The sequence below is a fragment of the Dromiciops gliroides genome, chromosome 4 (genome assembly GCF_019393635.1).
Source record: "Dromiciops gliroides isolate mDroGli1 chromosome 4, mDroGli1.pri, whole genome shotgun sequence".
Lineage (NCBI taxonomy): Eukaryota > Metazoa > Chordata > Mammalia > Microbiotheria > Microbiotheriidae > Dromiciops > Dromiciops gliroides.
In genome coordinates this window covers 168063762-168088340 of record NC_057864.1, presented here as the reverse complement: position 1 = coordinate 168088340, position 24579 = coordinate 168063762, and the positions used below count along the sequence as shown (strand labels likewise).

General features: G+C 46.7%; 1 protein-coding gene and 8 non-coding genes across 9 annotated transcripts in view; all 9 read right to left on the bottom strand.

The window, feature by feature from the left end:
- Positions 1-24579, bottom strand: part of TEX14 (testis expressed 14, intercellular bridge forming factor) — a 183886-nt gene that overhangs the window by 112341 nt on the left and 46966 nt on the right. The gene's annotated exons all lie outside the window — the stretch shown is intronic.
- On the bottom strand, positions 387-603 carry LOC122726831. Its single transcript, XR_006352825.1, has one exon. It is a non-coding gene; the product is annotated as a small nucleolar RNA U3 (small nucleolar RNA).
- LOC122726830 lies at positions 3542-3758 on the bottom strand. The gene has a single exon (XR_006352824.1). It is a non-coding gene; the product is annotated as a small nucleolar RNA U3 (small nucleolar RNA).
- Positions 6699-6915, bottom strand: LOC122727198. Its single transcript, XR_006353135.1, has one exon. It is a non-coding gene; the product is annotated as a small nucleolar RNA U3 (small nucleolar RNA).
- On the bottom strand, positions 9853-10069 carry LOC122727197. The gene has a single exon (XR_006353134.1). It is a non-coding gene; the product is annotated as a small nucleolar RNA U3 (small nucleolar RNA).
- LOC122727196 lies at positions 13010-13226 on the bottom strand. The gene has a single exon (XR_006353133.1). It is a non-coding gene; the product is annotated as a small nucleolar RNA U3 (small nucleolar RNA).
- LOC122727195 lies at positions 16158-16374 on the bottom strand. Its single transcript, XR_006353132.1, has one exon. It is a non-coding gene; the product is annotated as a small nucleolar RNA U3 (small nucleolar RNA).
- LOC122727194 lies at positions 19318-19534 on the bottom strand. Its single transcript, XR_006353131.1, has one exon. It is a non-coding gene; the product is annotated as a small nucleolar RNA U3 (small nucleolar RNA).
- Positions 22482-22698, bottom strand: LOC122726832. Its single transcript, XR_006352826.1, has one exon. It is a non-coding gene; the product is annotated as a small nucleolar RNA U3 (small nucleolar RNA).

Below are 24579 nucleotides of genomic sequence, written 5' to 3'. Positions count from 1 at the left end.
ATGTTTTCCTGACTTCAGACCCACCAATATATCCCCTGAACTAAACCCCAAACTACTTGCAAAACGTTAAATGTTTACTCTACCATTAGGTTTTGACTTCTTTCCTTTTTTCTCTTTATACAGTAGGTGGAATAATACTGGGAAAATGTTGGGCATTTTAGGTCTATTTTTACCTCCCTCGAAGGAAAAATAAAAACTAGTAATAAATAGAAATGCCCATAATTATAAGCTGCATTTAATTTCCACCACTTAACCAACTATTGAGAAAAAAAAATCAAACAATACAATGTATCTTAAAAAAAACCTCGATTAAGCAAACTTAACCAAGACCTACTAAATAACGAAAAGTCCTGACATTGAAACGACACATAAGAAAACAGGAGTGAGCCACTCAGCCTGCGTTCTCTTCCTCTCGCTCTACCCGAAAGCAGAGAAGAACGATCATCAATGGCAAGCGGCAGCTGCTAGCAAGCAGCACCACACACCGGCTTCACGCTCAGAAGGGAACGCCACAGCTCCTCCTCGTGGTTACCTCCGTGCTACACTTTCAGCCACAATTCTCTAGTAACATACTATAGAAATGATCCCTGAAAGTATAGTCTTGACTCACAGCACCAACCTGGACCCACCACTACCAAACCCACGCTCCTTCCACTCATGGCCACCTTTCCACCCTCCACTGCCTTCACCCCAAACCCACCCGGCACCCAGAGACAGTCCACACCTCCTGTGTCCACGACCCCCTGCCCATACGTCCAAATGGTCAGTGACAGCCCCATCCCCCCAAGTGGAGCACCTCTGTCTGACTCCTTTGAGCCACACTCTTCCTCATCAACATATCCCCTCCCTCCAGCCAGGCACCTTGATGACTTGATGACTTCAAACACACACAATGACCTGTAACAAGCCCTTCTGAAGCACCCACTCTGAACAAGACTCTTGTTAGAACGTGGGTAGAAGGACCTGGACCCAAAACAACACAATCAATCAAGAAACTTTTGTTAAGTGCCTACTATGTGTCAGGTAGTTTTTAGAACCTAGGTGGAGATGCACAGAACAAAATCACCACAAAGCACACACAGAGTGTCGTTGAGAAGCTTCTACTTCTACAAGGGGAAAATGGAAACCCATGGAGCCCTGAGAATCCACTACACAGTGTAGAGAAGAGAGGATGAGATCACTACCAATTGGGGAAGTGGGGAAAGGCCTCTTGTGGACCCTGCACTTGGTCTGAGCCATGGTGAGAGCTTCGGCCTCCAATAGGCTGGACCAAATCAAGAGGGAGAGCATTCTAGGAGATGGAGAGGGGCCATGTGCAAAAGGCAGGGGGAGACACAGTTTTTGTGGCCAGGGAAGGTTGGGCAGGGATTTGTTTTGGCTGGAGAGTGGAATGCATGAGGGGAAGTCCTGGAAAGGGAGGCTGAGGTAAGACTGTTTGTGTCACACTAAACATGCCCCAAACTGGAATTTGTACTTGATGCTGGCAGTATTTGGGAGTCACTCAGGAAGCTGAGCCAGGGAGCAAGCAGTGGTTGGGCCTGGGACCTGGGGCCAAGTTGGGAGGCAGGGGCCTTGCTTCCATGGGCAGTTGTCTACACTGGGGAAGGCAACGTCTTGGAAGTATCACTGGGGAAGATGGACTGTACAGAAAACTAACCCAATGGTCCTGCTGTAGGAGGCAACAGGCAGTGCCCAGGAGGAGGAAGGTATAGGAAGGAGAGGGGCTTAGAGGGAGAGCCCAGATGTCATCTTGTGCTAACACCATGGTAGAGACCTGAGGAGATGGAGTGTGTGGTTGGAAGGGGAGGAGTAAGAATGTAGGTAGAGAGTTGTGTGTTGGAGGGGAAGGGAGTGATGGAAGCAGGGGTAGGAAAAAAGGGCCCATCATGTCTGGATTAAGGTAAATGAAAGAATGGGTGAGACAAAGACAGAGATGCTGGCTTCCATTTTTCCCTTATAGAAATAAAGCTTCTTAAAGACCGTGTGTGTGTGTGTGTGTGTGTGTGTGTGTGTGTGTGTGTGTGTCTTTGTTTCATGATGGTTTTGGACTGTGTATCTGTACCCCAATGCCTTGCCCAGTCATTCCTGCTGGTACCAACCACTCTTTTCCTCTCAAATACTACCCTGATACATCAGGTATCCATCCAGGCTGAATTTCATTTCTTGTTTCTCAGTCGTGACCTTGGAGATGAATTAATGGTAAAAAACTAATATGTTTGATATATCAATTGGCCTTGCTCATAATTTTCTCTTCATTCTTCCTACTTTTTTTTTCTTTTAAGAGTCTCATTGCCTATATACTATGGCTCTCTGAGAAAGGGAGACGAAAGGAATACTGGGCGAAATTTTGGTAATGTAAAAAACCCCAAACCACCCAAACAGATGGAAATGTCTTTGAATATGACTGGTTTTTACCTTAACCCTGCCATGACCCCAAACCCATTATTCTTTTTTTTTTTTTTTTTAGTGAGGCAATTGGGGTTAAGTGACTTGCCCAGGGTCACACAGCTAGTAAGTGTTAAGTGTCTGAGGCCAGATTTGAACTCAGGTCCTCCTGACTCCAGGGCTGGCGCTCTATCCACTGCGCCACCTAGATGCCCCTCAAGCCCATTCTTCTTTCAGAATAACCCTTCTGTTCAGTGAGTGGAAGGAGCTTACAGCCTCAGTGAGGCAGAGGTGCTTGACACTTTCCTTGGATGCAGCCACTGGCCCTAAAGCCTGCTCCTCTTCTTCCTGCTCTGCTCCTACCCACCCCCACACCACCCCACCCCATCCGTACCCAGGTAGCTTTTCCTTCTTGTTCCCATGTCCTATTGTTAGAGATGAACTACTGGTTGTTGTTACTGAGTGATGTTTGAGTTTTGGTGACCCCAACTGGGGTTTTCTGGTCCAAGATACTGGGAGTGGTTTGCCATTTCCTCCTCTAGCTCATTTTATAGATAATGACAGCTAATAAATGTCTGAGGCTAGGGGGCAGCTAGGTGGTGCAGTGGATAGAACACCAGCCCTGAATTCAGGAGGACCTGAGTTCAAATGTGGCCTCAGACACTTGACACTTACTAGCTGTGTGACCCTGGGCAAGTCACTTAACCCCAATTGTCTCACTTAAAAAAAAAAAAAAAAAAGTCTGAGGCTAGATTTGAAGTCAGGAAGATGTTTTCCTGACTTCAGACCCACCAATATATCCCCTGAACTAAACCCCAAACTACTTGCAAAACGTTAAATGTTTACTCTACCATTAGGTTTTGACTTCTTTCCTTTTTTCTCTTTATACAGTAGGTGGAATAATACTGGGAAAATGTTGGGCATTTTAGGTCTATTTTTACCTCCCTCGAAGGAAAAATAAAAACTAGTAATAAATAGAAATGCCCATAATTATAAGCTGCATTTAATTTCCACCACTTAACCAACTATTGAGAAAAAAAAAATCAAACAATACAATGTATCTTAAAAAAAAACCTCGATTAAGCAAACTTAACCAAGACCTACTAAATAACGAAAAGTCCTGACATTGAAACGACACATAAGAAAACAGGAGTGAGCCACTCAGCCTGCGTTCTCTTCCTCTCGCTCTACCCGAAAGCAGAGAAGAACGATCATCAATGGCAAGCGGCAGCTGCTAGCAAGCAGCACCACACACCGGCTTCACGCTCAGAAGGGAACGCCACAGCTCCTCCTCGTGGTTACCTCCGTGCTACACTTTCAGCCACAATTCTCTAGTAACATACTATAGAAATGATCCCTGAAAGTATAGTCTTGACTCACAGCACCAACCTGGACCCACCACTACCAAACCCACGCTCCTTCCACTCATGGCCACCTTTCCACCCTCCACTGCCTTCACCCCAAACCCACCCGGCACCCAGAGACAGTCCACACCTCCTGTGTCCACGACCCCCTGCCCATACGTCCAAATGGTCAGTGACAGCCCCATCCCCCCAAGTGGAGCACCTCTGTCTGACTCCTTTGAGCCACACTCTTCCTCATCAACATATCCCCTCCCTCCAGCCAGGCACCTTGATGACTTGATGACTTCAAACACACACAATGACCTGTAACAAGCCCTTCTGAAGCACCCACTCTGAACAAGACTCTTGTTAGAACGTGGGTAGAAGGACCTGGACCCAAAACAACACAATCAATCAAGAAACTTTTGTTAAGTGCCTACTATGTGTCAGGTAGTTTTTAGAACCTAGGTGGAGATGCACAGAACAAAATCACCACAAAGCACACACAGAGTGTCGTTGAGAAGCTTCTACTTCTACAAGGGGAAAATGGAAACCCATGGAGCCCTGAGAATCCACTACACAGTGTAGAGAAGAGAGGATGAGATCACTACCAATTGGGGAAGTGGGGAAAGGCCTCTTGTGGACCCTGCACTTGGTCTGAGCCATGGTGAGAGCTTCGGCCTCCAATAGGCTGGACCAAATCAAGAGGGAGAGCATTCTAGGAGATGGAGAGGGGCCATGTGCAAAAGGCAGGGGGAGACACAGTTTTTGTGGCCAGGGAAGGTTGGGCAGGGATTTGTTTTGGCTGGAGAGTGGAATGCATGAGGGGAAGTCCTGGAAAGGGAGGCTGAGGTAAGACTGTTTGTGTCACACTAAACATGCCCCAAACTGGAATTTGTACTTGATGCTGGCAGTATTTGGGAGTCACTCAGGAAGCTGAGCCAGGGAGCAAGCAGTGGTTGGGCCTGGGACCTGGGGCCAAGTTGGGAGGCAGGGGCCTTGCTTCCATGGGCAGTTGTCTACACTGGGGAAGGCAACGTCTTGGAAGTATCACTGGGGAAGATGGACTGTACAGAAAACTAACCCAATGGTCCTGCTGTAGGAGGCAACAGGCAGTGCCCAGGAGGAGGAAGGTATAGGAAGGAGAGGGGCTTAGAGGGAGAGCCCAGATGTCATCTTGTGCTAACACCATGGTAGAGACCTGAGGAGATGGAGTGTGTGGTTGGAAGGGGAGGAGTAAGAATGTAGGTAGAGAGTTGTGTGTTGGAGGGGAAGGGAGTGATGGAAGCAGGGGTAGGAAAAAAGGGCCCATCATGTCTGGATTAAGGTAAATGAAAGAATGGGTGAGACAAAGACAGAGATGCTGGCTTCCATTTTTCCCTTATAGAAATAAAGCTTCTTAAAGACCGTGTGTGTGTGTGTGTGTGTGTGTGTGTGTGTGTGTGTGTGTGTGTCTTTGTTTCATGATGGTTTTGGACTGTGTATCTGTACCCCAATGCCTTGCCCAGTCATTCCTGCTGGTACCAACCACTCTTTTCCTCTCAAATACTACCCTGATACATCAGGTATCCATCCAGGCTGAATTTCATTTCTTGTTTCTCAGTCGTGACCTTGGAGATGAATTAATGGTAAAAAACTAATATGTTTGATATATCAATTGGCCTTGCTCATAATTTTCTCTTCATTCTTCCTACTTTTTTTTTCTTTTAAGAGTCTCATTGCCTATATACTATGGCTCTCTGAGAAAGGGAGACGAAAGGAATACTGGGCGAAATTTTGGTAATGTAAAAAACCCCAAACCACCCAAACAGATGGAAATGTCTTTGAATATGACTGGTTTTTACCTTAACCCTGCCATGACCCCAAACCCATTATTCTTTTTTTTTTTTTTTTTAGTGAGGCAATTGGGGTTAAGTGACTTGCCCAGGGTCACACAGCTAGTAAGTGTTAAGTGTCTGAGGCCAGATTTGAACTCAGGTCCTCCTGACTCCAGGGCTGGCGCTCTATCCACTGCGCCACCTAGATGCCCCTCAAGCCCATTCTTCTTTCAGAATAACCCTTCTGTTCAGTGAGTGGAAGGAGCTTACAGCCTCAGTGAGGCAGAGGTGCTTGACACTTTCCTTGGATGCAGCCACTGGCCCTAAAGCCTGCTCCTCTTCTTCCTGCTCTGCTCCTACCCACCCCCACTCCACCCCACCCCTTCCGTACCCAGGTAGCTTTTCCTTCTTGTTCCCATGTCCTATTGTTAGAGATGAACTACTGGTTGTTGTTACTGAGTGATGTTTGAGTTTTGGTGACCCCAACTGGGGTTTTCTGGTCCAAGATACTGGGAGTGGTTTGCCATTTCCTCCTCTAGCTCATTTTATAGATAATGACAGCTAATAAATGTCTGAGGCTAGGGGGCAGCTAGGTGGTGCAGTGGATAGAACACCAGCCCTGAATTCAGGAGGACCTGAGTTCAAATGTGGCCTCAGACACTTGACACTTACTAGCTGTGTGACCCTGGGCAAGTCACTTAACCCCAATTGTCTCACTTAAAAAAAAAAAAAAAAAAAGTCTGAGGCTAGATTTGAAGTCAGGAAGATGTTTTCCTGACTTCAGACCCACCAATATATCCCCTGAACTAAACCCCAAACTACTTGCAAAACGTTAAATGTTTACTCTACCATTAGGTTTTGACTTCTTTCCTTTTTTCTCTTTATACAGTAGGTGGAATAATACTGGGAAAATGTTGGGCATTTTAGGTCTATTTTTACCTCCCTCGAAGGAAAAATAAAAACTAGTAATAAATAGAAATGCCCATAATTATAAGCTGCATTTAATTTCCACCACTTAACCAACTATTGAGAAAAAAAAAATCAAACAATACAATGTATCTTAAAAAAAACCTCGATTAAGCAAACTTAACCAAGACCTACTAAATAACGAAAAGTCCTGACATTGAAACGACACATAAGAAAACAGGAGTGAGCCACTCAGCCTGCGTTCTCTTCCTCTCGCTCTACCCGAAAGCAGAGAAGAACGATCATCAATGGCAAGCGGCAGCTGCTAGCAAGCAGCACCACACACCGGCTTCACGCTCAGAAGGGAACGCCACAGCTCCTCCTCGTGGTTACCTCCGTGCTACACTTTCAGCCACAATTCTCTAGTAACATACTATAGAAATGATCCCTGAAAGTATAGTCTTGACTCACAGCACCAACCTGGACCCACCACTACCAAACCCACGCTCCTTCCACTCATGGCCACCTTTCCACCCTCCACTGCCTTCACCCCAAACCCACCCGGCACCCAGAGACAGTCCACACCTCCTGTGTCCACGACCCCCTGCCCATACGTCCAAATGGTCAGTGACAGCCCCATCCCCCCAAGTGGAGCACCTCTGTCTGACTCCTTTGAGCCACACTCTTCCTCATCAACATATCCCCTCCCTCCAGCCAGGCACCTTGATGACTTGATGACTTCAAACACACACAATGACCTGTAACAAGCCCTTCTGAAGCACCCACTCTGAACAAGACTCTTGTTAGAACGTGGGTAGAAGGACCTGGACCCAAAACAACACAATCAATCAAGAAACTTTTGTTAAGTGCCTACTATGTGTCAGGTAGTTTTTAGAACCTAGGTGGAGATGCACAGAACAAAATCACCACAAAGCACACACAGAGTGTCGTTGAGAAGCTTCTACTTCTACAAGGGGAAAATGGAAACCCATGGAGCCCTGAGAATCCACTACACAGTGTAGAGAAGAGAGGATGAGATCACTACCAATTGGGGAAGTGGGGAAAGGCCTCTTGTGGACCCTGCACTTGGTCTGAGCCATGGTGAGAGCTTCGGCCTCCAATAGGCTGGACCAAATCAAGAGGGAGAGCATTCTAGGAGATGGAGAGGGGCCATGTGCAAAAGGCAGGGGGAGACACAGTTTTTGTGGCCAGGGAAGGTTGGGCAGGGATTTGTTTTGGCTGGAGAGTGGAATGCATGAGGGGAAGTCCTGGAAAGGGAGGCTGAGGTAAGACTGTTTGTGTCACACTAAACATGCCCCAAACTGGAATTTGTACTTGATGCTGGCAGTATTTGGGAGTCACTCAGGAAGCTGAGCCAGGGAGCAAGCAGTGGTTGGGCCTGGGACCTGGGGCCAAGTTGGGAGGCAGGGGCCTTGCTTCCATGGGCAGTTGTCTACACTGGGGAAGGCAACGTCTTGGAAGTATCACTGGGGAAGATGGACTGCACAGAAAACTAACCCAATGGTCCTGCTGTAGGAGGCAACAGGCAGTGCCCAGGAGGAGGAAGGTATAGGAAGGAGAGGGGCTTAGAGGGAGAGCCCAGATGTCATCTTGTGCTAACACCATGGTAGAGACCTGAGGAGATGGAGTGTGTGGTTGGAAGGGGAGGAGTAAGAATGTAGGTAGAGAGTTGTGTGTTGGAGGGGAAGGGAGTGATGGAAGCAGGGGTAGGAAAAAAGGGCCCATCATGTCTGGATTAAGGTAAATGAAAGAATGGGTGAGACAAAGACAGAGATGCTGGCTTCCATTTTTCCCTTATAGAAATAAAGCTTCTTAAAGACCGTGTGTGTGTGTGTGTGTGTGTGTGTGTGTGTGTGTGTGTGTGTGTCTTTGTTTCATGATGGTTTTGGACTGTGTATCTGTACCCCAATGCCTTGCCCAGTCATTCCTGCTGGTACCAACCACTCTTTTCCTCTCAAATACTACCCTGATACATCAGGTATCCATCCAGGCTGAATTTCATTTCTTGTTTCTCAGTCGTGACCTTGGAGATGAATTAATGGTAAAAAACTAATATGTTTGATATATCAATTGGCCTTGCTCATAATTTTCTCTTCATTCTTCCTACTTTTTTTTTCTTTTAAGAGTCTCATTGCCTATATACTATGGCTCTCTGAGAAAGGGAGACGAAAGGAATACTGGGCGAAATTTTGGTAATGTAAAAAACCCCAAACCACCCAAACAGATGGAAATGTCTTTGAATATGACTGGTTTTTACCTTAACCCTGCCATGACCCCAAACCCATTATTCTTTTTTTTTTTTTTTTAGTGAGGCAATTGGGGTTAAGTGACTTGCCCAGGGTCACACAGCTAGTAAGTGTTAAGTGTCTGAGGCCAGATTTGAACTCAGGTCCTCCTGACTCCAGGGCTGGCGCTCTATCCACTGCGCCACCTAGATGCCCCTCAAGCCCATTCTTCTTTCAGAATAACCCTTCTGTTCAGTGAGTGGAAGGAGCTTACAGCCTCAGTGAGGCAGAGGTGCTTGACACTTTCCTTGGATGCAGCCACTGGCCCTAAAGCCTGCTCCTCTTCTTCCTGCTCTGCTCCTACCCACCCCCACTCCACCCCACCCCTTCCGTACCCAGGTAGCTTTTCCTTCTTGTTCCCATGTCCTATTGTTAGAGATGAACTACTGGTTGTTGTTACTGAGTGATGTTTGAGTTTTGGTGACCCCAACTGGGGTTTTCTGGTCCAAGATACTGGGAGTGGTTTGCCATTTCCTCCTCTAGCTCATTTTATAGATAATGACAGCTAATAAATGTCTGAGGCTAGGGGGCAGCTAGGTGGTGCAGTGGATAGAACACCAGCCCTGAATTCAGGAGGACCTGAGTTCAAATGTGGCCTCAGACACTTGACACTTACTAGCTGTGTGACCCTGGGCAAGTCACTTAACCCCAATTGTCTCACTTAAAAAAAAAAAAAAAAAGTCTGAGGCTAGATTTGAAGTCAGGAAGATGTTTTCCTGACTTCAGACCCACCAATATATCCCCTGAACTAAACCCCAAACTACTTGCAAAACGTTAAATGTTTACTCTACCATTAGGTTTTGACTTCTTTCCTTTTTTCTCTTTATACAGTAGGTGGAATAATACTGGGAAAATGTTGGGCATTTTAGGTCTATTTTTACCTCCCTCGAAGGAAAAATAAAAACTAGTAATAAATAGAAATGCCCATAATTATAAGCTGCATTTAATTTCCACCACTTAACCAACTATTGAGAAAAAAAAAATCAAACAATACAATGTATCTTAAAAAAAACCTCGATTAAGCAAACTTAACCAAGACCTACTAAATAACGAAAAGTCCTGACATTGAAACGACACATAAGAAAACAGGAGTGAGCCACTCAGCCTGCGTTCTCTTCCTCTCGCTCTACCCGAAAGCAGAGAAGAACGATCATCAATGGCAAGCGGCAGCTGCTAGCAAGCAGCACCACACACCGGCTTCACGCTCAGAAGGGAACGCCACAGCTCCTCCTCGTGGTTACCTCCGTGCTACACTTTCAGCCACAATTCTCTAGTAACATACTATAGAAATGATCCCTGAAAGTATAGTCTTGACTCACAGCACCAACCTGGACCCACCACTACCAAACCCACGCTCCTTCCACTCATGGCCACCTTTCCACCCTCCACTGCCTTCACCCCAAACCCACCCGGCACCCAGAGACAGTCCACACCTCCTGTGTCCACGACCCCCTGCCCATACGTCCAAATGGTCAGTGACAGCCCCATCCCCCCAAGTGGAGCACCTCTGTCTGACTCCTTTGAGCCACACTCTTCCTCATCAACATATCCCCTCCCTCCAGCCAGGCACCTTGATGACTTGATGACTTCAAACACACACAATGACCTGTAACAAGCCCTTCTGAAGCACCCACTCTGAACAAGACTCTTGTTAGAACGTGGGTAGAAGGACCTGGACCCAAAACAACACAATCAATCAAGAAACTTTTGTTAAGTGCCTACTATGTGTCAGGTAGTTTTTAGAACCTAGGTGGAGATGCACAGAACAAAATCACCACAAAGCACACACAGAGTGTCGTTGAGAAGCTTCTACTTCTACAAGGGGAAAATGGAAACCCATGGAGCCCTGAGAATCCACTACACAGTGTAGAGAAGAGAGGATGAGATCACTACCAATTGGGGAAGTGGGGAAAGGCCTCTTGTGGACCCTGCACTTGGTCTGAGCCATGGTGAGAGCTTCGGCCTCCAATAGGCTGGACCAAATCAAGAGGGAGAGCATTCTAGGAGATGGAGAGGGGCCATGTGCAAAAGGCAGGGGGAGACACAGTTTTTGTGGCCAGGGAAGGTTGGGCAGGGATTTGTTTTGGCTGGAGAGTGGAATGCATGAGGGGAAGTCCTGGAAAGGGAGGCTGAGGTAAGACTGTTTGTGTCACACTAAACATGCCCCAAACTGGAATTTGTACTTGATGCTGGCAGTATTTGGGAGTCACTCAGGAAGCTGAGCCAGGGAGCAAGCAGTGGTTGGGCCTGGGACCTGGGGCCAAGTTGGGAGGCAGGGGCCTTGCTTCCATGGGCAGTTGTCTACACTGGGGAAGGCAACGTCTTGGAAGTATCACTGGGGAAGATGGACTGCACAGAAAACTAACCCAATGGTCCTGCTGTAGGAGGCAACAGGCAGTGCCCAGGAGGAGGAAGGTATAGGAAGGAGAGGGGCTTAGAGGGAGAGCCCAGATGTCATCTTGTGCTAACACCATGGTAGAGACCTGAGGAGATGGAGTGTGTGGTTGGAAGGGGAGGAGTAAGAATGTAGGTAGAGAGTTGTGTGTTGGAGGGGAAGGGAGTGATGGAAGCAGGGGTAGGAAAAAAGGGCCCATCATGTCTGGATTAAGGTAAATGAAAGAATGGGTGAGACAAAGACAGAGATGCTGGCTTCCATTTTTCCCTTATAGAAATAAAGCTTCTTAAAGACCGTGTGTGTGTGTGTGTGTGTGTGTGTGTGTGTGTGTGTGTGTGTGTGTGTCTTTGTTTCATGATGGTTTTGGACTGTGTATCTGTACCCCAATGCCTTGCCCAGTCATTCCTGCTGGTACCAACCACTCTTTTCCTCTCAAATACTACCCTGATACATCAGGTATCCATCCAGGCTGAATTTCATTTCTTGTTTCTCAGTCGTGACCTTGGAGATGAATTAATGGTAAAAAACTAATATGTTTGATATATCAATTGGCCTTGCTCATAATTTTCTCTTCATTCTTCCTACTTTTTTTTTCTTTTAAGAGTCTCATTGCCTATATACTATGGCTCTCTGAGAAAGGGAGACGAAAGGAATACTGGGCGAAATTTTGGTAATGTAAAAAACCCCAAACCACCCAAACAGATGGAAATGTCTTTGAATATGACTGGTTTTTACCTTAACCCTGCCATGACCCCAAACCCATTATTCTTTTTTTTTTTTTTTTAGTGAGGCAATTGGGGTTAAGTGACTTGCCCAGGGTCACACAGCTAGTAAGTGTTAAGTGTCTGAGGCCAGATTTGAACTCAGGTCCTCCTGACTCCAGGGCTGGCGCTCTATCCACTGCGCCACCTAGATGCCCCTCAAGCCCATTCTTCTTTCAGAATAACCCTTCTGTTCAGTGAGTGGAAGGAGCTTACAGCCTCAGTGAGGCAGAGGTGCTTGACACTTTCCTTGGATGCAGCCACTGGCCCTAAAGCCTGCTCCTCTTCTTCCTGCTCTGCTCCTACCCACCCCCACTCCACCCCACCCCTTCCGTACCCAGGTAGCTTTTCCTTCTTGTTCCCATGTCCTATTGTTAGAGATGAACTACTGGTTGTTGTTACTGAGTGATGTTTGAGTTTTGGTGACCCCAACTGGGGTTTTCTGGTCCAAGATACTGGGAGTGGTTTGCCATTTCCTCCTCTAGCTCATTTTATAGATAATGACAGCTAATAAATGTCTGAGGCTAGGGGGCAGCTAGGTGGTGCAGTGGATAGAACACCAGCCCTGAATTCAGGAGGACCTGAGTTCAAATGTGGCCTCAGACACTTGACACTTACTAGCTGTGTGACCCTGGGCAAGTCACTTAACCCCAATTGCCTCACTTAAAAAAAAAAAAAAAAAGTCTGAGGCTAGATTTGAAGTCAGGAAGATGTTTTCCTGACTTCAGACCCACCAATATATCCCCTGAACTAAACCCCAAACTACTTGCAAAACGTTAAATGTTTACTCTACCATTAGGTTTTGACTTCTTTCCTTTTTTCTCTTTATACAGTAGGTGGAATAATACTGGGAAAATGTTGGGCATTTTAGGTCTATTTTTACCTCCCTCGAAGGAAAAATAAAAACTAGTAATAAATAGAAATGCCCATAATTATAAGCTGCATTTAATTTCCACCACTTAACCAACTATTGAGAAAAAAAAATCAAACAATACAATGTATCTTAAAAAAAACCTCGATTAAGCAAACTTAACCAAGACCTACTAAATAACGAAAAGTCCTGACATTGAAACGACACATAAGAAAACAGGAGTGAGCCACTCAGCCTGCGTTCTCTTCCTCTCGCTCTACCCGAAAGCAGAGAAGAACGATCATCAATGGCAAGCGGCAGCTGCTAGCAAGCAGCACCACACACCGGCTTCACGCTCAGAAGGGAACGCCACAGCTCCTCCTCGTGGTTACCTCCGTGCTACACTTTCAGCCACAATTCTCTAGTAACATACTATAGAAATGATCCCTGAAAGTATAGTCTTGACTCACAGCACCAACCTGGACCCACCACTACCAAACCCACGCTCCTTCCACTCATGGCCACCTTTCCACCCTCCACTGCCTTCACCCCAAACCCACCCGGCACCCAGAGACAGTCCACACCTCCTGTGTCCACGACCCCCTGCCCATACGTCCAAATGGTCAGTGACAGCCCCATCCCCCCAAGTGGAGCACCTCTGTCTGACTCCTTTGAGCCACACTCTTCCTCATCAACATATCCCCTCCCTCCAGCCAGGCACCTTGATGACTTGATGACTTCAAACACACACAATGACCTGTAACAAGCCCTTCTGAAGCACCCACTCTGAACAAGACTCTTGTTAGAACGTGGGTAGAAGGACCTGGACCCAAAACAACACAATCAATCAAGAAACTTTTGTTAAGTGCCTACTATGTGTCAGGTAGTTTTTAGAACCTAGGTGGAGATGCACAGAACAAAATCACCACAAAGCACACACAGAGTGTCGTTGAGAAGCTTCTACTTCTACAAGGGGAAAATGGAAACCCATGGAGCCCTGAGAATCCACTACACAGTGTAGAGAAGAGAGGATGAGATCACTACCAATTGGGGAAGTGGGGAAAGGCCTCTTGTGGACCCTGCACTTGGTCTGAGCCATGGTGAGAGCTTCGGCCTCCAATAGGCTGGACCAAATCAAGAGGGAGAGCATTCTAGGAGATGGAGAGGGGCCATGTGCAAAAGGCAGGGGGAGACACAGTTTTTGTGGCCAGGGAAGGTTGGGCAGGGATTTGTTTTGGCTGGAGAGTGGAATGCATGAGGGGAAGTCCTGGAAAGGGAGGCTGAGGTAAGACTGTTTGTGTCACACTAAACATGCCCCAAACTGGAATTTGTACTTGATGCTGGCAGTATTTGGGAGTCACTCAGGAAGCTGAGCCAGGGAGCAAGCAGTGGTTGGGCCTGGGACCTGGGGCCAAGTTGGGAGGCAGGGGCCTTGCTTCCATGGGCAGTTGTCTACACTGGGGAAGGCAACGTCTTGGAAGTATCACTGGGGAAGATGGACTGCACAGAAAACTAACCCAATGGTCCTGCTGTAGGAGGCAACAGGCAGTGCCCAGGAGGAGGAAGGTATAGGAAGGAGAGGGGCTTAGAGGGAGAGCCCAGATGTCATCTTGTGCTAACACCATGGTAGAGACCTGAGGAGATGGAGTGTGTGGTTGGAAGGGGAGGAGTAAGAATGTAGGTAGAGAGTTGTGTGTTGGAGGGGAAGGGAGTGATGGAAGCAGGGGTAGGAAAAAAGGGCCCATCATGTCTGGATTAAGGTAAATGAAAGAATGGGTGAGACAAAGACAGAGATGCTGGCTTCCATTTTTCCCTTATAGAAATAAAGCTTCTTAAAGACCGTGTGTGTGTGTGTGTGTGTGTGTGTGTGTGTGTGTGTGTGTCTTTGTTTCATGATGGTTTTGGACTGTGTATCTGTACCCCAATGCCTTGCCCAGTCATTCCTGCTGGTACCAACCACTCTTTTCCTCTCAAATACTACCCTGATACATCAGGTATCCATCCAGGCTGAATTTCATTTCTTGTTTCTCAGTCGTGACCTTGGAGATGAATTAATGGTAAAAAACTAATATGTTTGATATATCAATTGGCCTTGCTCATAATTTTCTCTTCATTCTTCCTACTTTTTTTTTCTTTTAAGAGTCTCATTGCCTATATACTATGGCTCTCTGAGAAAGGGAGACGAAAGGAATACTGGGCGAAATTTTGGTAATGTAAAAAACCCCAAACCACCCAAACAGATGGAAATGTCTTTGAATATGACTGGTTTTTACCTTAACCCTGCCATGACCCCAAACCCATTATTCTTTTTTTTTTTTTTTAGTGAGGCAATTGGGGTTAAGTGACTTGCCCAGGGTCACACAGCTAGTAAGTGTTAAGTGTCTGAGGCCAGATTTGAACTCAGGTCCTCCTGACTCCAGGGCTGGCGCTCTATCCACTGCGCCACCTAGATGCCCCTCAAGCCCATTCTTCTTTCAGAATAACCCTTCTGTTCAGTGAGTGGAAGGAGCTTACAGCCTCAGTGAGGCAGAGGTGCTTGACACTTTCCTTGGATGCAGCCACTGGCCCTAAAGCCTGCTCCTCTTCTTCCTGCTCTGCTCCTACCCACCCCCACACCACCCCACCCCATCCGTACCCAGGTAGCTTTTCCTTCTTGTTCCCATGTCCTATTGTTAGAGATGAACTACTGGTTGTTGTTACTGAGTGATGTTTGAGTTTTGGTGACCCCAACTGGGGTTTTCTGGTCCAAGATACTGGGAGTGGTTTGCCATTTCCTCCTCTAGCTCATTTTATAGATAATGACAGCTAATAAATGTCTGAGGCTAGGGGGCAGCTAGGTGGTGCAGTGGATAGAACACCAGCCCTGAATTCAGGAGGACCTGAGTTCAAATGTGGCCTCAGACACTTGACACTTACTAGCTGTGTGACCCTGGGCAAGTCACTTAACCCCAATTGCCTCACTTAAAAAAAAAAAAAAAAGTCTGAGGCTAGATTTGAAGTCAGGAAGATGTTTTCCTGACTTCAGACCCACCAATATATCCCCTGAACTAAACCCCAAACTACTTGCAAAACGTTAAATATTTACTCTACCATTAGGTTTTGACTTCTTTCCTTTTTTCTCTTTATACAGTAGGTGGAATAATACTGGGAAAATGTTGGGCATTTTAGGTCTATTTTTACCTCCCTCGAAGGAAAAATAAAAACTAGTAATAAATAGAAATGCCCATAATTATAAGCTGCATTTAATTTCCACCACTTAACCAACTATTGAGAAAAAAAAAATCAAACAATACAATGTATCTTAAAAAAAACCTCGATTAAGCAAACTTAACCAAGACCTACTAAATAACGAAAAGTCCTGACATTGAAACGACACATAAGAAAACAGGAGTGAGCCACTCAGCCTGCGTTCTCTTCCTCTCGCTCTACCCGAAAGCAGAGAAGAACGATCATCAATGGCAAGCGGCAGCTGCTAGCAAGCAGCACCACACACCGGCTTCACGCTCAGAAGGGAACGCCACAGCTCCTCCTCGTGGTTACCTCCGTGCTACACTTTCAGCCACAATTCTCTAGTAACATACTATAGAAATGATCCCTGAAAGTATAGTCTTGACTCACAGCACCAACCTGGACCCACCACTACCAAACCCACGCTCCTTCCACTCATGGCCACCTTTCCACCCTCCACTGCCTTCACCCCAAACCCACCCGGCACCCAGAGACAGTCCACACCTCCTGTGTCCACGACCCCCTGCCCATACGTCCAAATGGTCAGTGACAGCCCCATCCCCCCAAGTGGAGCACCTCTGTCTGACTCCTTTGAGCCACACTCTTCCTCATCAACATATCCCCTCCCTCCAGCCAGGCACCTTGATGACTTGATGACTTCAAACACACACAATGACCTGTAACAAGCCCTTCTGAAGCACCCACTCTGAACAAGACTCTTGTTAGAACGTGGGTAGAAGGACCTGGACCCAAAACAACACAATCAATCAAGAAACTTTTGTTAAGTGCCTACTATGTGTCAGGTAGTTTTTAGAACCTAGGTGGAGATGCACAGAACAAAATCACCACAAAGCACACACAGAGTGTCGTTGAGAAGCTTCTACTTCTACAAGGGGAAAATGGAAACCCATGGAGCCCTGAGAATCCACTACACAGTGTAGAGAAGAGAGGATGAGATCACTACCAATTGGGGAAGTGGGGAAAGGCCTCTTGTGGACCCTGCACTTGGTCTGAGCCATGGTGAGAGCTTCGGCCTCCAATAGGCTGGACCAAATCAAGAGGGAGAGCATTCTAGGAGATGGAGAGGGGCCATGTGCAAAAGGCAGGGGGAGACACAGTTTTTGTGGCCAGGGAAGGTTGGGCAGGGATTTGTTTTGGCTGGAGAGTGGAATGCATGAGGGGAAGTCCTGGAAAGGGAGGCTGAGGTAAGACTGTTTGTGTCACACTAAACATGCCCCAAACTGGAATTTGTACTTGATGCTGGCAGTATTTGGGAGTCACTCAGGAAGCTGAGCCAGGGAGCAAGCAGTGGTTGGGCCTGGGACCTGGGGCCAAGTTGGGAGGCAGGGGCCTTGCTTCCATGGGCAGTTGTCTACACTGGGGAAGGCAACGTCTTGGAAGTATCACTGGGGAAGATGGACTGCACAGAAAACTAACCCAATGGTCCTGCTGTAGGAGGCAACAGGCAGTGCCCAGGAGGAGGAAGGTATAGGAAGGAGAGGGGCTTAGAGGGAGAGCCCAGATGTCATCTTGTGCTAACACCATGGTAGAGACCTGAGGAGATGGAGTGTGTGGTTGGAAGGGGAGGAGTAAGAATGTAGGTAGAGAGTTGTGTGTTGGAGGGGAAGGGAGTGATGGAAGCAGGGGTAGGAAAAAAGGGCCCATCATGTCTGGATTAAGGTAAATGAAAGAATGGGTGAGACAAAGACAGAGATGCTGGCTTCCATTTTTCCCTTATAGAAATAAAGCTTCTTAAAGACCGTGTGTGTGTGTGTGTGTGTGTGTGTGTGTGTGTGTGTGTGTGTGTGTGTGTGTCTTTGTTTCATGATGGTTTTGGACTGTGTATCTGTACCCCAATGCCTTGCCCAGTCATTCCTGCTGGTACCAACCACTCTTTTCCTCTCAAATACTACCCTGATACATCAGGTATCCATCCAGGCTGAATTTCATTTCTTGTTTCTCAGTCGTGACCTTGGAGATGAATTAATGGTAAAAAACTAATATGTTTGATATATCAATTGGCCTTGCTCATAATTTTCTCTTCATTCTTCCTACTTTTTTTTTCTTTTAAGAGTCTCATTGCCTATATACTATGGCTCTCTGAGAAAGGGAGACGAAAGGAATACTGGGCGAAATTTTGGTAATGTAAAAAACCCCAAACCACCCAAACAGATGGAAATGTCTTTGAATATGACTGGTTTTTACCTTAACCCTGCCATGACCCCAAACCCATTATTCTTTTTTTTTTTTTTTAGTGAGGCAATTGGGGTTAAGTGACTTGCCCAGGGTCACACAGCTAGTAAGTGTTAAGTGTCTGAGGCCAGATTTGAACTCAGGTCCTCCTGACTCCAGGGCTGGCGCTCTATCCACTGCGCCACCTAGATGCCCCTCAAGCCCATTCTTCTTTCAGAATAACCCTTCTGTTCAGTGAGTGGAAGGAGCTTACAGCCTCAGTGAGGCAGAGGTGCTTGACACTTTCCTTGGATGCAGCCACTGGCCCTAAAGCCTGCTCCTCTTCTTCCTGCTCTGCTCCTACCCACCCCCACTCCACCCCACCCCTTCCGTACCCAGGTAGCTTTTCCTTCTTGTTCCCATGTCCTATTGTTAGAGATGAACTACTGGTTGTTGTTACTGAGTGATGTTTGAGTTTTGGTGACCCCAACTGGGGTTTTCTGGTCCAAGATACTGGGAGTGGTTTGCCATTTCCTCCTCTAGCTCATTTTATAGATAATGACAGCTAATAAATGTCTGAGGCTAGGGGGCAGCTAGGTGGTGCAGTGGATAGAACACCAGCCCTGAATTCAGGAGGACCTGAGTTCAAATGTGGCCTCAGACACTTGACACTTACTAGCTGTGTGACCCTGGGCAAGTCACTTAACCCCAATTGCCTCACTTAAAAAAAAAAAAAAAAGTCTGAGGCTAGATTTGAAGTCAGGAAGATGTTTTCCTGACTTCAGACCCACCAATATATCCCCTGAACTAAACCCCAAACTACTTGCAAAACGTTAAATATTTACTCTACCATTAGGTTTTGACTTCTTTCCTTTTTTCTCTTTATACAGTAGGTGGAATAATACTGGGAAAATGTTGGGCATTTTAGGTCTATTTTTACCTCCCTCGAAGGAAAAATAAAAACTAGTAATAAATAGAAATGCCCATAATTATAAGCTGCATTTAATTTCCACCACTTAACCAACTATTGAGAAAAAAAAAATCAAACAATACAATGTATCTTAAAAAAAACCTCGATTAAGCAAACTTAACCAAGACCTACTAAATAACGAAAAGTCCTGACATTGAAACGACACATAAGAAAACAGGAGTGAGCCACTCAGCCTGCGTTCTCTTCCTCTCGCTCTACCCGAAAGCAGAGAAGAACGATCATCAATGGCAAGCGGCAGCTGCTAGCAAGCAGCACCACACACCGGCTTCACGCTCAGAAGGGAACGCCACAGCTCCTCCTCGTGGTTACCTCCGTGCTACACTTTCAGCCACAATTCTCTAGTAACATACTATAGAAATGATCCCTGAAAGTATAGTCTTGACTCACAGCACCAACCTGGACCCACCACTACCAAACCCACGCTCCTTCCACTCATGGCCACCTTTCCACCCTCCACTGCCTTCACCCCAAACCCACCCGGCACCCAGAGACAGTCCACACCTCCTGTGTCCACGACCCCCTGCCCATACGTCCAAATGGTCAGTGACAGCCCCATCCCCCCAAGTGGAGCACCTCTGTCTGACTCCTTTGAGCCACACTCTTCCTCATCAACATATCCCCTCCCTCCAGCCAGGCACCTTGATGACTTGATGACTTCAAACACACACAATGACCTGTAACAAGCCCTTCTGAAGCACCCACTCTGAACAAGACTCTTGTTAGAACGTGGGTAGAAGGACCTGGACCCAAAACAACACAATCAATCAAGAAACTTTTGTTAAGTGCCTACTATGTGTCAGGTAGTTTTTAGAACCTAGGTGGAGATGCACAGAACAAAATCACCACAAAGCACACACAGAGTGTCGTTGAGAAGCTTCTACTTCTACAAGGGGAAAATGGAAACCCATGGAGCCCTGAGAATCCACTACACAGTGTAGAGAAGAGAGGATGAGATCACTACCAATTGGGGAAGTGGGGAAAGGCCTCTTGTGGACCCTGCACTTGGTCTGAGCCATGGTGAGAGCTTCGGCCTCCAATAGGCTGGACCAAATCAAGAGGGAGAGCATTCTAGGAGATGGAGAGGGGCCATGTGCAAAAGGCAGGGGGAGACACAGTTTTTGTGGCCAGGGAAGGTTGGGCAGGGATTTGTTTTGGCTGGAGAGTGGAATGCATGAGGGGAAGTCCTGGAAAGGGAGGCTGAGGTAAGACTGTTTGTGTCACACTAAACATGCCCCAAACTGGAATTTGTACTTGATGCTGGCAGTATTTGGGAGTCACTCAGGAAGCTGAGCCAGGGAGCAAGCAGTGGTTGGGCCTGGGACCTGGGGCCAAGTTGGGAGGCAGGGGCCTTGCTTCCATGGGCAGTTGTCTACACTGGGGAAGGCAACGTCTTGGAAGTATCACTGGGGAAGATGGACTGCACAGAAAACTAACCCAATGGTCCTGCTGTAGGAGGCAACAGGCAGTGCCCAGGAGGAGGAAGGTATAGGAAGGAGAGGGGCTTAGAGGGAGAGCCCAGATGTCATCTTGTGCTAACACCATGGTAGAGACCTGAGGAGATGGAGTGTGTGGTTGGAAGGGGAGGAGTAAGAATGTAGGTAGAGAGTTGTGTGTTGGAGGGGAAGGGAGTGATGGAAGCAGGGGTAGGAAAAAAGGGCCCATCATGTCTGGATTAAGGTAAATGAAAGAATGGGTGAGACAAAGACAGAGATGCTGGCTTCCATTTTTCCCTTATAGAAATAAAGCTTCTTAAAGACCGTGTGTGTGTGTGTGTGTGTGTGTGTGTGTGTGTGTGTGTGTGTGTGTGTGTGTGTCTTTGTTTCATGATGGTTTTGGACTGTGTATCTGTACCCCAATGCCTTGCCCAGTCATTCCTGCTGGTACCAACCACTCTTTTCCTCTCAAATACTACCCTGATACATCAGGTATCCATCCAGGCTGAATTTCATTTCTTGTTTCTCAGTCGTGACCTTGGAGATGAATTAATGGTAAAAAACTAATATGTTTGATATATCAATTGGCCTTGCTCATAATTTTCTCTTCATTCTTCCTACTTTTTTTTTCTTTTAAGAGTCTCATTGCCTATATACTATGGCTCTCTGAGAAAGGGAGACGAAAGGAATACTGGGCGAAATTTTGGTAATGTAAAAAACCCCAAACCACCCAAACAGATGGAAATGTCTTTGAATATGACTGGTTTTTACCTTAACCCTGCCATGACCCCAAACCCATTATTCTTTTTTTTTTTTTTTAGTGAGGCAATTGGGGTTAAGTGACTTGCCCAGGGTCACACAGCTAGTAAGTGTTAAGTGTCTGAGGCCAGATTTGAACTCAGGTCCTCCTGACTCCAGGGCTGGCGCTCTATCCACTGCGCCACCTAGATGCCCCTCAAGCCCATTCTTCTTTCAGAATAACCCTTCTGTTCAGTGAGTGGAAGGAGCTTACAGCCTCAGTGAGGCAGAGGTGCTTGACACTTTCCTTGGATGCAGCCACTGGCCCTAAAGCCTGCTCCTCTTCTTCCTGCTCTGCTCCTACCCACCCCCACTCCACCCCACCCCTTCCGTACCCAGGTAGCTTTTCCTTCTTGTTCCCATGTCCTATTGTTAGAGATGAACTACTGGTTGTTGTTACTGAGTGATGTTTGAGTTTTGGTGACCCCAACTGGGGTTTTCTGGTCCAAGATACTGGGAGTGGTTTGCCATTTCCTCCTCTAGCTCATTTTATAGATAATGACAGCTAATAAATGTCTGAGGCTAGGGGGCAGCTAGGTGGTGCAGTGGATAGAACACCAGCCCTGAATTCAGGAGGACCTGAGTTCAAATGTGGCCTCAGACACTTGACACTTACTAGCTGTGTGACCCTGGGCAAGTCACTTAACCCCAATTGCCTCACTTAAAAAAAAAAAAAAAAAGTCTGAGGCTAGATTTGAAGTCAGGAAGATGTTTTCCTGACTTCAGACCCACCAATATATCCCCTGAACTAAACCCCAAACTACTTGCAAAACGTTAAATGTTTACTCTACCATTAGGTTTTGACTTCTTTCCTTTTTTCTCTTTATACAGTAGGTGGAATAATACTGGGAAAATGTTGGGCATTTTAGGTCTATTTTTACCTCCCTCGAAGGAAAAATAAAAACTAGTAATAAATAGAAATGCCCATAATTATAAGCTGCATTTAATTTCCACCACTTAACCAACTATTGAGAAAAAAAAAATCAAACAATACAATGTATCTTAAAAAAAAACCTCGATTAAGCAAACTTAACCAAGACCTACTAAATAACGAAAAGTCCTGACATTGAAACGACACATAAGAAAACAGGAGTGAGCCACTCAGCCTGCGTTCTCTTCCTCTCGCTCTACCCGAAAGCAGAGAAGAACGATCATCAATGGCAAGCGGCAGCTGCTAGCAAGCAGCACCACACACCGGTTTCACGCTCAGAAGGGAACGCCACAGCTCCTCCTCGTGGTTACCTCCGTGCTACACTTTCAGCCACAATTCTCTAGTAACATACTATAGAAATGATCCCTGAAAGTATAGTCTTGACTCACAGCACCAACCTGGACCCACCACTACCAAACCCACGCTCCTTCCACTCATGGCCACCTTTCCACCCTCCACTGCCTTCACCCCAAACCCACCCGGCACCCAGAGACAGTCCACACCTCCTGTGTCCACGACCCCCTGCCCATACGTCCAAATGGTCAGTGACAGCCCCATCCCCCCAAGTGGAGCACCTCTGTCTGACTCCTTTGAGCCACACTCTTCCTCATCAACATATCCCCTCCCTCCAGCCAGGCACCTTGATGACTTGATGACTTCAAACACACACAATGACCTGTAACAAGCCCTTCTGAAGCACCCACTCTGAACAAGACTCTTGTTAGAACGTGGGTAGAAGGACCTGGACCCAAAACAACACAATCAATCAAGAAACTTTTGTTAAGTGCCTACTATGTGTCAGGTAGTTTTTAGAACCTAGGTGGAGATGCACAGAACAAAATCACCACAAAGCACACACAGAGTGTCGTTGAGAAGCTTCTACTTCTACAAGGGGAAAATGGAAACCCATGGAGCCCTGAGAATCCACTACACAGTGTAGAGAAGAGAGGATGAGATCACTACCAATTGGGGAAGTGGGGAAAGGCCTCTTGTGGACCCTGCACTTGGTCTGAGCCATGGTGAGAGCTTCGGCCTCCAATAGGCTGGACCAAATCAAGAGGGAGAGCATTCTAGGAGATGGAGAGGGGCCATGTGCAAAAGGCAGGGGGAGACACAGTTTTTGTGGCCAGGGAAGGTTGGGCAGGGATTTGTTTTGGCTGGAGAGTGGAATGCATGAGGGGAAGTCCTGGAAAGGGAGGCTGAGGTAAGACTGTTTGTGTCACACTAAACATGCCCCAAACTGGAATTTGTACTTGATGCTGGCAGTATTTGGGAGTCACTCAGGAAGCTGAGCCAGGGAGCAAGCAGTGGTTGGGCCTGGGACCTGGGGCCAAGTTGGGAGGCAGGGGCCTTGCTTCCATGGGCAGTTGTCTACACTGGGGAAGGCAACGTCTTGGAAGTATCACTGGGGAAGATGGACTGCACAGAAAACTAACCCAATGGTCCTGCTGTAGGAGGCAACAGGCAGTGCCCAGGAGGAGGAAGGTATAGGAAGGAGAGGGGCTTAGAGGGAGAGCCCAGATGTCATCTTGTGCTAACACCATGGTAGAGACCTGAGGAGATGGAGTGTGTGGTTGGAAGGGGAGGAGTAAGAATGTAGGTAGAGAGTTGTGTGTTGGAGGGGAAGGGAGTGATGGAAGCAGGGGTAGGAAAAAAGGGCCCATCATGTCTGGATTAAGGTAAATGAAAGAATGGGTGAGACAAAGACAGAGATGCTGGCTTCCATTTTTCCCTTATAGAAATAAAGCTTCTTAAAGACCGTGTGTGTGTGTGTGTGTGTGTGTGTGTGTGTGTGTGTGTGTGTGTGTGTGTGTCTTTGTTTCATGATGGTTTTGGACTGTGTATCTGTACCCCAATGCCTTGCCCAGTCATTCCTGCTGGTACCAACCACTCTTTTCCTCTCAAATACTACCCTGATACATCAGGTATCCATCCAGGCTGAATTTCATTTCTTGTTTCTCAGTCGTGACCTTGGAGATGAATTAATGGTAAAAAACTAATATGTTTGATATATCAATTGGCCTTGCTCATAATTTTCTCTTCATTCTTCCTACTTTTTTTTTCTTTTAAGAGTCTCATTGCCTATATACTATGGCTCTCTGAGAAAGGGAGACGAAAGGAATACTGGGCGAAATTTTGGTAATGTAAAAAACCCCAAACCACCCAAACAGATGGAAATGTCTTTGAATATGACTGGTTTTTACCTTAACCCTGCCATGACCCCAAACCCATTATTCTTTTTTTTTTTTTTAGTGAGGCAATT